The sequence below is a fragment of the Sus scrofa genome, chromosome 13, assembly GCF_054392235.1.
Source record: "Sus scrofa isolate SSC_HxYL_T2T_F1_AM1 chromosome 13, Sscrofa_HxYL_maternal_Yorkshire_Landrace_v2.0, whole genome shotgun sequence".
In the NCBI taxonomy this organism is placed as follows: domain Eukaryota; kingdom Metazoa; phylum Chordata; class Mammalia; order Artiodactyla; family Suidae; genus Sus; species Sus scrofa.
In genome coordinates, this window is record NC_139395.1 from 127,889,787 (window position 1) to 127,902,263 (window position 12,477).

At 35.6% G+C, this 12,477-nt stretch overlaps 1 protein-coding gene across 45 annotated transcripts in view; it reads left to right on the plus strand.

Annotated features, from left to right (window-relative positions):
* NAALADL2 (N-acetylated alpha-linked acidic dipeptidase like 2) overlaps positions 1–12,477 on the plus strand; it is a 1,339,033-nt gene that overhangs the window by 319,919 nt on the left and 1,006,637 nt on the right. For 13 of the 45 annotated variants that reach the window (XM_084990305.1, XM_084990325.1, XM_084990317.1 and 10 more), the window contains one exon: positions 7,502–7,607. The exons of the other annotated variants lie outside the window; for them this stretch is intronic. The gene's annotated coding sequence lies outside the window, so the exon portion shown is untranslated. The remainder of the gene's footprint in view (positions 1–7,501; positions 7,608–12,477) is intronic. 45 annotated transcript variants of the gene reach the window in all.

The following is a 12,477-nucleotide window of genomic DNA, read 5'->3' on the forward strand; positions in this document are numbered from 1 at the left end:
TTATGTTTAGAATGGATAAGCAATGAGGTTCTTCTATGTAGCACAGAGAACTGTGATAGAACATGATGGAAGACAATATGAGAAAAAGTACGACTGGGTCACTTTGCTATACAGCAGAAATTGGCACAACATTGTAAATCAACAATAAGTTATTTAAAAAATTTTAAAACAAAACAAAATAACACCCCTCTTCAAAGTTTAAATAGCAAATAGGTGATTCATAGAATGACATTGCTTCTCACTGAGTGCAAGAATACACTTCAGTCAAGGGTGTTCTCCAAGTGAAACACAGTTGGAAGATAGAAAAGCAATTCAACAAGTAGCATGTGTATGTGTTGTATGTGGGTTTAATAGATTGGTTCTCTTGATTCTTGGTGGTACTTTTACTATTAGATTGGCTTTTACAGTCATTTAACGACCAGAAATAATTCCAATATTTGCATTGACACAAATGATACAAGAGGATGAAAAATTTTACAGAAATCTCTGTGTTTACATATATTTATATATGTGTATACTTCGTAATTTGTGTGAACTACTCACCCATTTGAGCAATAATGAAGCTAAATTAGGCAATGAAAGGAATGCATTCTATCATATTTAAGGCAAGGTCCTTGGTATCTCTTGGCTGGTTTTCCTTTATTTCTTAATTACATCCATATTATGTTTTCATGTAAAGATGAGCTGAACATACAGATGGCCAAAAAATTGTAATGCTGTCTAATGGAGTCAACACTGTTTCCCATACATACATACATTTATGCCTTTTGAAACTGCCATGTTTAAGTGTAGAATGGAAAATCTAGTTTTTGTGATTTCTCACTTGAGGGTCTCTGCTGGGTAGAAAGTGTTTACTTCAGTTTATGGAATGACTGGAGTCTTTGTTTCCTTTCTTGGCATGTCCCCCTCAGGATTCTCTGAATTTCTGCTACAAGTGTATACTTGATGACAATAAGGATTAATTTTTGGCATGAACATCCCAATGGATGCTGTCTCATAGTTGAGGGGTACTGCACTCTGCCCTAAAGAATTATGACTAACTTCTAGCCAATCCTAACCCTTTGTAGAACTTCATCACTGAGATTAGATTCTTTGCATTTGATGCGATCCGAGAGTGTGCATTTTGCAGCTGTGGCAAACCGCCATTTGTTAGGCCAGATTCAGCCCACAGATCATTTTCTTTAAATTTCTACAGGGCTTTCATACATTTTGTAATACCTTAAGAACTGCTGCTGCACTCTCATGTTTGTTTCTTAAATCTTCCTATTTGGGTAAGTCAACATTATTTATCTGGCCCTGAAATTCTTGGTACTTGAGTCTTCTCTGGTGCTAGAGGGGCTGTTGAAGGCTGCAGTAACAACAGATTATCAATCTTACCTGCAAAATTCTTCTTTCAGAGGGCTTTCAGGGTATCCATCGTTTAAGAAATACCTCCTGGCTATGCTGATGTACAAGCAGGGTTGAGAACCATTGTGATAATACTTTCCTGGATAAGAGGAGCCATTTGTCTCATTAGATGTATTAACTAAACAATATTCACTAATTCAAAGCTTAAACTACTGCTATAGTTCTCAAAGGAAAAAAACCCTCAAATAAACAAAACCATAAAACCTGTATTGAATGATTACTGTGTATTCAGCCTCTCATGTATGTTATGCTATGTAGTCTTCACACAAATGGAACATTTTCTTGTTCTAATCATCTCAGTTTCTTGACCTTGATCTCTATGTTATGTCCCTTTCCTACTCTCTTCATGGGCTCAGATCCTCACTCTGTCTCTTTACCCTGATGTATTTGCTTCATAGAAATTTATTTTTCAACTGAAATTATTTTATTTGTTAATTTTTTGTGGCCTTTCTCCTGGAATGAGAGCAGGACTTTGTTCATGTTTGTATTCCCTGGACCTAGAATAGTGAATGTTCCATCATCAGAACTGAGTAGATATTTATTAAATTAATAAACATCTGCTCATTTATCATTATCCTTAACTTCCTATCTTCCTGTTGCATCTTTTCTTTTTCCTTTCCTTTTGGTTAGAAATTCTAAGACGTATTTGATGTCAATTTTTTAGTATCTTTAAAATATTGTTCAACCGATTTATTTATTTATTCTTTTTTTAGAGCCGCACCTGTAACATATGGAAGTTCCCAGGAGATGAATCAGAGCTGTAGCTGCCAGCCTACACTACAGCCATAGTAATGCCAGATCCCAGCCACGTCTATGACCTATGCCATAATTGACGGCAACGCTGGATCCTTAACCTATGGAGCGAGGCCAGGGATCAAACCCTAATCCTCAGGGATACTAGTGGGGTTCGTTACTGCTGAGCCACAACGGGAAATCCCTGTTCAATATTTTGATATTTCCAAAATAGTACCTCAGTATTACTGTAGTTATTATCACCCAACCTGGATAATTGTGTTATATAGAGGTGATTTTAAGAAGGAAAAATTCATGATAAAATTCTCTTTAAACTTTCAATCATACTTTTCTAATTGTAGCTTTACATACTTCACAAAGGTATGGTGATAATTAACGTCTGTTTAGTCATTTCAAAATAATAAGGCACCCTGCACCCCTAAAGGAAAAGTGTTCTATAAATGTACATAATTAGTATTATAGGTTTCTCGTTTGTAGAACACAGGGAGAAAATACCTATTCACATTCACAAGGGTATTATTGAGATTAATTAATTAATGTTTACAAAGCAGCCAGAATGTGGGGAAAAACACATTTTCTTTACTATTTAAAGTGCATTTCAAAGGTAAAGAGGCAAATTGTGTTTGCAGTTTAGAATTATTTGCTTATTTACTTTGCATGTTCAGATAAATTGCTGTTTTTATGCTTGTTCTCCTCAACCATACACTGGATTCTAATATTCACTTCTTCTATATTTGAGCAGAAACTATAGCCCTTTACTTTTTGTCTCTACAAAGTTCATGTAACTGGTCAATGTATATATTATTTCTTCTTTTCAAAGGTAGCTCATTCTGAAAAACGTACAGGTTATTTTAAACCTGCTTTATTTTTCCTTTGTCAACATGATACACTTTATTTTGTCCTTTCAGTATGATTTTATGTAAAGCTATTGCATTTTGACTTTTTTTATTTTTTTTTATCCAGATACGGATTTGATGCTACTGTTTCAGTTCTTTACCACGAATGTGACATGACTTCATAGTGCTGCCTTTCTATTGAGGGGGTATGAAGGTGTAGGCTCAGAGAGAATGACAGAGTATAGTCATGGTGTTTTCCTGCCGTATTTATTTATTTCTATTATGCTGTTTGAAGTCTTTGAAATTAAAACTAAGCATTCATGATTTTTAAAGGGTTCCAAATGTTAATTTTGTCTCTAAAGCTTATCAGAGTCTTCTACTTCCCTATTCAAGTTTGCCTCTTCATTACCTTCTTAGCACTGTGTTTTGAGTAGATTACGGCAGGCTCTTCTCAGTGGATATTGATCCTTTTGTCCTAATTTAATGCATATTACACAGCCAGTGATTGTGTAAAGGCATGGAGATTACATGATTAGCTGCGGTATCTTTATACCAATTTCTAGTTAGTTAACTGGTACCAAAAGGCCAGGGCACAGCCAGGAGTTCTAGTTAAATTAGTATCAAGCTGCCATCTTATTATTTTTGCATGATCTCTTGTTTGGCAAAAAGCTTTAGAGAAAAAGTAAAATTATGCTTTTTATTCTTGAAAAGAGAAAATAATTAATCTGTTCTGTATTTTTCTCCCAGACCCCCAGTTATCCCTCCTTTGATGACAAGTAGCTCTGAGATTTTTTTTGGGGGGGGATTATTTTTTGTTTAGGAAAAATTTTGCTCATAATAGATTTAAAAAAATTAGGGAAAGGTAATAACATCTTGATGTGGAAAGATCAGATATAAACTGAATTATATAGTTTTATGAATGGCATATGTCCATGGTGCATCAAAGGAACACAAGGTTTGTCTGAAGCTTACTTAAGGGTTATGCTCTTTGAGACTAGTAAAGAACAAGGGAACATCACTCAGCTTCCCTCCTTCTACCCTCAAGATACAAAAATTAAATTCATTTCTTCTCTAATACCTTATCCAATAAATACAGATATTCTGATCTGAAGTTAGAGCATCTGGGTAATCACATTGTTGTGATTGTTACAAGATGTATAAAACATTATTCTATAAATCAGCAAGAAACAAAGTCCATAAACTGGTTAACTAACAGGTGCATAGAATATATTTGGTTTTATACTATCATAAGGACCCATGAAGAGATGAGATGACATTTTTGAGGGTTAGAGTTGGATTTGAATTCTTTAGAGATGATGAAATTTTTAGGTTTTCTTTTCCTCTCTCCAAACTGACAAAATATTTCACAAGTTAAGGGAAACATTAAAAGTGTAATGAAAACACAATGCCCAAGACTGCATAAATGCATATCATTTATTTACATTTCTATATTTTGCAAAGCTAAATTATTGGATCTCTTTGTTGTTTTGACAGAGCCATGCTGAGAAGTAACCTAATACTTATTTTGAGGTGCTTTTGGCTAGAACTGAAACTACAAGCACTAGAGGGTTGGACAAATGCCTCTTTTAACACAGAGTTTTCCAAGAATGTGCTTTGCTCTCTTAACCTTAAGATTTATTAAAAATCAATTTGTTATTTTTAACTTGAACCAGTTTAACAGAAGGTAGAAATGTGTGGCCACATACAGTTAGATAAATGTTTGCATCTTTACAAATAGATAAATTGTTTTGTAACTATTGCCTTGTTCTGTGGCATATACAGTTATTCGCTTGTCTAGCTGGGATGTTATTAACTTATTTATATTCAGTAAAATAATATTACCCACTTCTGTAATGAAAGGCACTCTGCTTTAGATTTAGGTATTGATTTTTAAAAAATGTAAAATAGAAATCAGTATACACATCAATATGCAACTTTGATGATGCTGTTGGACGTGTATTTGTTTTAAAAAACTCCAGTTACATTATGTGAAGATGAGTATTTACATGTGACCCAGCTTTGGGTTGAAGAGCCTATGTCTGCTTTAACTCTTTGTGTCATAGATCATATTTACTTAAATAGAATGTCCCATGATTTGATTACTAGAGATCAGTACCGCAATAGTTAGCATAGTGCTGGATGGAATGAAATAATCTTTTGTTGAATAAGTGGATTGAAGATATGAGAGTAAATTTAGAAGTCATATCAGAAGTTTGTCATGAGGGGAAGAAAGTATCGAAATTGAAGTCTTTCAGCAAATTTAGCAAATGTTGGAGGGTTCAGTGTGTTGAAGTTCTCATAGTAGAGAATCACAAGTTTTACTGAGCTCTCTATTGACCAAATGTGATACATTTTTTATGTCCAGGAAGTAGTCTTCCTATTCAACTGGAGGAATAATGCTTTAACTATGTATTGATAAATGATTAGCTCTTGTTTTACCATGAATCTTGTGATCTCTACCTCTTGTTCAAGCAGTTAATCACATACTGCCTTGCAATGTTTCATGGGTTGGGTTGTCCCTTTGTATAGTTATTTAGCTTTTCTATTGTTTATGACCCCATGTAGAGCATATCCACAAATAAATTATCAAGGCAAGGAATAAAGTATCCATATGTGTGGTGTGTCTGTCCATGATTGCATGCTCTGCACATCAAAAGTATTGCAGATTTGATAGCAGAAGACCCAGTACTATAAAATAGGATAGGACTGCATAATATACATTAAAATAGTTACTATTATACATTTATAAGAAAGAAAATATCAGATAAGCAGATAAAAGTTGACCCATTAACAAAAAAAAAAAAAAAAAAGTTGAAAACCTGAAGGGAAGCTGTGGAAAGAACTGTGAGTTAGTGCATATTGACTGGGGTTGGGTTGGGGAGGGGCTAGCTCAGTAATCTGCAAGACTTTATCAAAGCACCTTGTATTTTAAGTACCAAAGTTTTCAAAGCCTTGGACTATATTAGTATATTAAAGAACTCTGCTTATCTAGGCTCATTTATGACTTCCTTCAACTTCTAAATTGATTAAAAGAAATGTGTATTATTTTGTGATAAATGAAAAATGGGTGAAATAAACAGCATAGCAGAAGTGTATTGCATTTGCAGATTTAAGACTCATTAAACATTCACTTTAGAAAGCACCATAAAGAAAAGTGACTTTTCATGGATTCCATGAGCAAAAGTGTCTGGAAATGCAGCCTGAAAACCAGAAAAGAAGTCAATGTACACATTAATGGAAGAAAACAATTGCTATGGCAACAGAAGCAAACTTATACTATGCTTAAAAAGATGATCGCTATAAATGAGTAGGTAAGTTACATTAGAAAATCAGAAAAGACTAAATAATTTAAAATATTTGCCCTTCTTAGCTCAAGTAATTCAGAAGTAGCTCACTGAACAAAATTACAGACTAAGAATTGTTGGAAAAAATGTACGTGTTAATGACATTTTATCTTTGGAATAGGGTTAAAAGGTATTTTTTAAACCTGGCTGGGATAGAGATTTGTTACTATAAGTAGGGAAGATATTTTTCTGGGTTTTTATAAAATCAGTGGTCAACTTGTGTGTCAATTTTTGGTACATAGCTGAAACTTCATATGCTTTCTGATAACTTTTATACCTTTTACTTAAGTATTTGTCCTCACCTATATTGGAAAAGAAGTAGGTGGTCTTGTTTAATAACCTGATCAGTAGTTCAAAATCACTTCAACAGTGTTTGTGATCTGAAGATTAGATAAAGATTGTTGAGAGGTACATATGAATAAATATCTTTGTTGCTCTCTAAAGAATGAAAAAGAAATATTAGATCCTTTTGCTAAGTACTTTGAATGTGAGTTCAGGACCTCTTTGAAAGGCGGAGAAGATCTTCCTTTAACTTCCTGAGGGAGAAAAAACAATGAGAGATCCTGGGAGTTTGGCTTTAGACAGAGGTATCTCAACAGAATTTGGAATTTTAGGCCCAGCAAAATATAGCAATGAAGCACCATGAATTATTACTTTATTTGGAAGCATTTGTCACCCAAATGTAGTTTATTAAAGAAAGGGAAAAGCAATGAGAATAAGAACAATCCTGTTGTAAAATGTATATACATTTTCATTATTACCAAACTGAGGTAAGCCAAAGACAGAGTCTTATGTTTGGAACTAGGTTGAAAAGAGGATCTAATCAAGGCCAGCTTACATAGCAGCACCCCTGGTTATCAGGATTACAGAGACCTCCTCATGTTAAAGGTATTCTAATACAAAGAGTCAAAGCCAAAAGCAATAATTAAGGGAAAAGAAACCATGCTCCTGTTAAGCCCACCCTAAGGAGGAATTTTAGAAGTTTGTGTTGTAGGAAACAAAAAAGATCACAAAAGGAGGAACTAGGTCTTCTGTAGAGACTGTAATGAGCCTGTGAGATTGGAATCTTCTCTAGTACTGAAGACTTACAGTAGCTTCTGCTGCTGAGATGATGGTCATTGAAAGAAAACTGTTTTCATAGGACCTCATTATTTCTATCAGGTGACCAATAACACATCAAAGGAACTCCAGGCCTGGAAAAGAAAACAGCTTACAATATTGGTGTGGTGGCTTCTAGGATTGGCTGGAGTTGCTACCTATTGCAGCGGTTTGTATGCTTTCATTTACTTTCTTTGCATTTTGCTGCCAGGAAAGAAAGTAAATTCACCAGCTGGGGATGAGGTTAGGTAGGAAGGGAAGGGAGAGTCAACAGACTCTCCAAAATAGTACTTTGACACTTGCTGCCCAATTGTGACTTAATAAAATTTTTAAGTAAATTACTTTAAAATGCAATTATTTGAGAAAGCTGAGAAGCATCCTATTTGTCGCTCTCACCAGGGGTTCTATTGTGAAATGCTGTGTAAAGATGGTTCTGAGGGTTAACCAGGGGACTCATTATTTAATTTAAAGAACAACACCTAGAAGATGTTTTTAGGCTGGTATTTAAGGAGGTGAGCAGGACCTGAAATGCAAAAGGTAGATGGAAAGCCGCAGAAGTGTTTTTAGTAGACTGCTTTCTACTAGCAGCCAGTATTAAAGCAACAGCAGTGGGGAAGAGCCAACTTAGTAACAACTGCTGAGAGAAGTAAACCATGGCAGCCACTGCTGAAAGCTGCCACTTAGAGACCTTATGGAAGCTGAACAAAGAGTTGCAGCCTTTGAGGTCAGCTGTTACAAAGGCCATGCTGTCAAATGCTGGCCACCAGGTCTGACCCCTGGAAGCATTAGATGCGATATACAGGGAAATGTGACATTGTCACACTAAGTGAAACCTCTGATATGTCTCCTTCACAACTCGAGTGGCCTTTGAAAAAAAAAGAGGATCTTGGATACTTCTAAAAACTAGGGTCTGCTCTCTTTCACTGTATTCAAGGAAAGAGGCAGCACGTATTTTATATGTTCCTACAGGAGCCAAGTGGGATTTCTTGGCAGTTGTAGAGACTTTTCCCAGTTTCCTGGGAGAGTTTTAGCCTCATAAAGAATTAAGATCCTAGAAATTTCCCCACTTGTTCTGTTCCTAATATTGATATTCTAGCTTATTATAAATTTGATAATTTGGATGAATTATCAGTTATCAAGAGTTGATAATTATCAATTATGCCAATATAGCATGCTTCATCTGAACTTTTTTCTCTTCCTCATTATGTGATTTATTAAAAACAATAATTTTTCAAAAATGTGATAAGAGGTTTTATGTTTTGTTGAAGTATTTTTCTATAACAATAAGCAGCAAAATAATAATTTATAAATCGTTAATGTCCTAATGCAACAATGGATACCCAGTAGATGTTCCAAAGAATGTTGATCCTTCATTTAGAATCAAGGACTTACTGTCAGTTTTATTGATTATTCTTTACTTGAATTTTATATTTACTTGACATGTTTCCTGGTAGACATTGGTGAGATACTGTGTCCATAGAAACAAAAAGACAGTACAAGAAAATATAAAGTATACTTTAGTTCATGTTTTAAGTGTTGGAGTTTTACTTTGGAGTTTATTAGCTTTGCAGTAATTATTGTAGGAAAGTGAAGTTTTTCAAAACAACAGTATGTTAAAATAAGGGTTTTGGCATCTCCTGCATTTCAGAAAATTTCCTAAAAAATGGTAAAAAACTTCACAAGTTTTCTAGTATTTTTAGTTTTTGTTAATATTTTACACCCTTTCCATGAAAAATTCTCATTAAATGCAATTGGTGTCTGTCTACCACTTACTTAGACCTTGACAACCAGGGCCCTACCTTAGGCTGCATCTTTCCAGACCCCTTTCTGACCCTTGTCCTACCACACCTTTCCCAAAGGGACATGCCCAACTACAGCCCACGTCCTCTCCCTAACATGCCCTCCAACCCCATTCCATCTGGTACCAGGGAACAGAAATTCTCTACCCCAAATATACCCATCCCACTTCCTGGCCTTGCACAGGTCAATTTCTGAATCTGTTGTGGGATGGTGGCAGGAGCAGGGAGGAGCCATTGGGGCTCAGTTTGTGGTCTCCATGCAGGCACTAGGCCTCTGATTTTCCTGATGGAGCCTGGTTTGGGAAGAGAATGGGGTAAGTCTAAGGGCTGGGTCCTTTGTTTGTATTCTTGCTCCCAGATTTGCACATGATACCACTGTACCCAAATACTGAAACTTGAAAAAATAAAAAAGCAACTGTCAGTTATTTTTGGATTAAAAGTAATGTGTTTATAATTTAATGAAAATGACTTAAGTTTACATAAGATAATTCAACTAAATGAATTTATTTTTCAAATGCCATCTTTATTAGAATATTTATGTTCATATGAGTATTATATTTACTTGCCATCAACAACTTTATCCATTGAAGAATTAGAATATAGTATAAACTCATTATTAATTAATTCCAGGAATAAATCTAAGAGCAAGCAAGCAAGCAAAAACAAACAAACAAACAAACCAAAAGGATAAAAAAACCCACACTCCAAAACTACTCTCAAACCATAAGCCATGCAGTTCTATGGTTTTCGTGTAGCCTGTGTCTAATTTACAGTTAGGTTTTATAAAAGTTAAAATAAGGTTTATAGTCTTTTCATTTATTTTTATCCCCTCCTAAACATAGTCCATTCACTCAAGACTATGTCATGTATTTAGTGTAGCCCATCTTTATAAGTGGCTACTCAAATACTTTGTAGGTAACATTTAGGAATTTATGATGATGTAAGTCACTTCAAGACAGAATCCAAATGAAGGAAATGTAATTTTGAAAGTGGTAAAAATTAACTTAGAGTTTGCATAGAAACTGAGTAAGCGACATAAAGCTTCAGTTTAAAACACAGTTAACTGGGGTTTGTGATAAAGAATTTGGGTTCAGGAGGAGGTGAGAAAATCACATTAGAATCATGTTATAGGAGTTCCTCTGTGGCATACCAGATGGGCGGTGTCTCTGTAATGCTAGGATACGGGTTTGATCCCCAGCTGGGCACAGTGGTTTAAGGATCTGGTATAGGTCACAACTGTGGCTTGGATCTGATCTCTGGCCCAGGAGCTCCATATGCCACAGGGGCAGCTAAAAAAAGAAAAAAAAGTAGTTTCCCTCGTGGCTCAGCGGAAACAAATCTGACTGGTAACCTCAAGGACACAGGTTTGATCCTTGGCCTCGTTCAGTGGATTAAGGATCGGGCATTGCCATGAGCTGCAGTGTAGATCACAGACATGGCTCTGATAAGGCGTGGCTATGGCTGTGGCTGCGGCTGTGGTGCAGGCTGGCAGCTACAGCTCTGATTCAATCCCTAGCCTGGAGACCTCCATATGGTGTGGTTGCGGCAAAAAAAAAAAAAAAAAAAAAAAAAAATCATGCTGTAGAATACAAACCGATGTTTCAGAAATCCATTGTATGTATGTAGGAGACAAAATAAACATGGGTAGAAATTGTCTTTCTTTTTTTTTTTTTTTTTTTTTTGCTCTTTTAGGGCCACACCTGCAGCAAATGGAGGTTCCCAGACTAGGGGTCAAATCAGAGCTGTAGCTGCCAGCCTATGCCAGAGCCACAGCAACACCAGGTCCCAGCCTTGTCTGAGAACTACACCACAACTCACAGCAACGCCCGACCCTTAACCCACTGAGCAAGGCCAGGGATCGAACCTGTATCCTCATGGATACTAGTTGGGTTTGTTTCTGCTGAGCCGCAATGGGAGCTCCAAAATTCAGTAATTTTAAATTAGTGTTGAAACTAGACAGTGGTACAGAGAATGACCATGAGCAATCTGAGTAGCAGAAAGCAAACAATGAAGCCTTATCTAGCTTGAAAGCAGTATCTGAAGTAAAAAGAATGCTTGGGGTTAATTGATGCAACTGTTGCTTTTGGAATGGATTAGCAGTGAGATCCTGCTGTGTAGCACTGAGAACTATGTCTAGTTACTTATGATGGAGCATTTTAATGGGAGAAAAAAAGGGTGTATGCATGTGTGTGTAACTGGGTCACCATGCTGTACAGTAAAAAAAATTATATATATATTGGGGAAATAATAAAAAAATTTAAAAAAAAGGAAATGATAGAAATATTATACACTACCACAAAAATATAGGCAGCAAAATAGTCATCATTTATATTTAATTCAACAAATATTTACTGAACACCTTGTATGTGCCAGGTACTCAGCGAGGCATGAGTTATTTCAGTGAACAGAATATAAATTCCTGCCCTCTGTAGATCATGTGTAAGTGGCTTTATAAACCAAGCTGACTGTTCAATTGTTTCCTAAAATATCTGTATTTAATGTCATATTTTCCAAAATTCCATGAAGAATATGTATTATACATATAAGGATGTCAATATGTCCAAATTTTTAAAAAGTCCTGCAATAGGACAAGTTTTTGATATACATACAAGTGAAATACTGAAATACTGTAGAAAAGATTTTTCTACAAGGAAGCAAACATCTGAAGAAATTACTAGTGACTATATTGATGCATCAAACAGTTTGATAAATCACCGCCTGATTGAAAAGATAGTTTTCTTCGTGTAGTTATTGCTTCTCTTTCACTTTTATAAAACTAATTGATCTAGAAAGTCTCTACTTTTACCCCTCATTTCACTACATGTCTTTCCACTTCTACTGCTCAATTCTAGTTCTTACTGAATTCTAATAATGCTGCCCTGTCTCCTTGTCCTTTTAGACTTAGGGGTGCAACAGCTTCCAACTGTAACCAGGTCCTGGCTTCTTCATTATCCCCTGCTGGTTCCCATAACCCGCTAATACTTCTGTTGATTATCTGTTAATTACACTGTCAATTAACTCCTTTGTGTGTTCTGTCTGCCAAGAAGTTGAATGACACAAAGATAAATAACAGTGAAAAAGAGAAGCTCAGGGCTCAGACTGTCCTCTCAGCTCTTGCTCCATGTGAAAAATGGGAGAATGGGCTCTTTCAGAAGACGCTGACATTGAAAAGTCTTGGGAAGAGACCATCAAGAGAACATCTGCAAAATCCACATTCTTTAACTGCTTATATTTAACAAA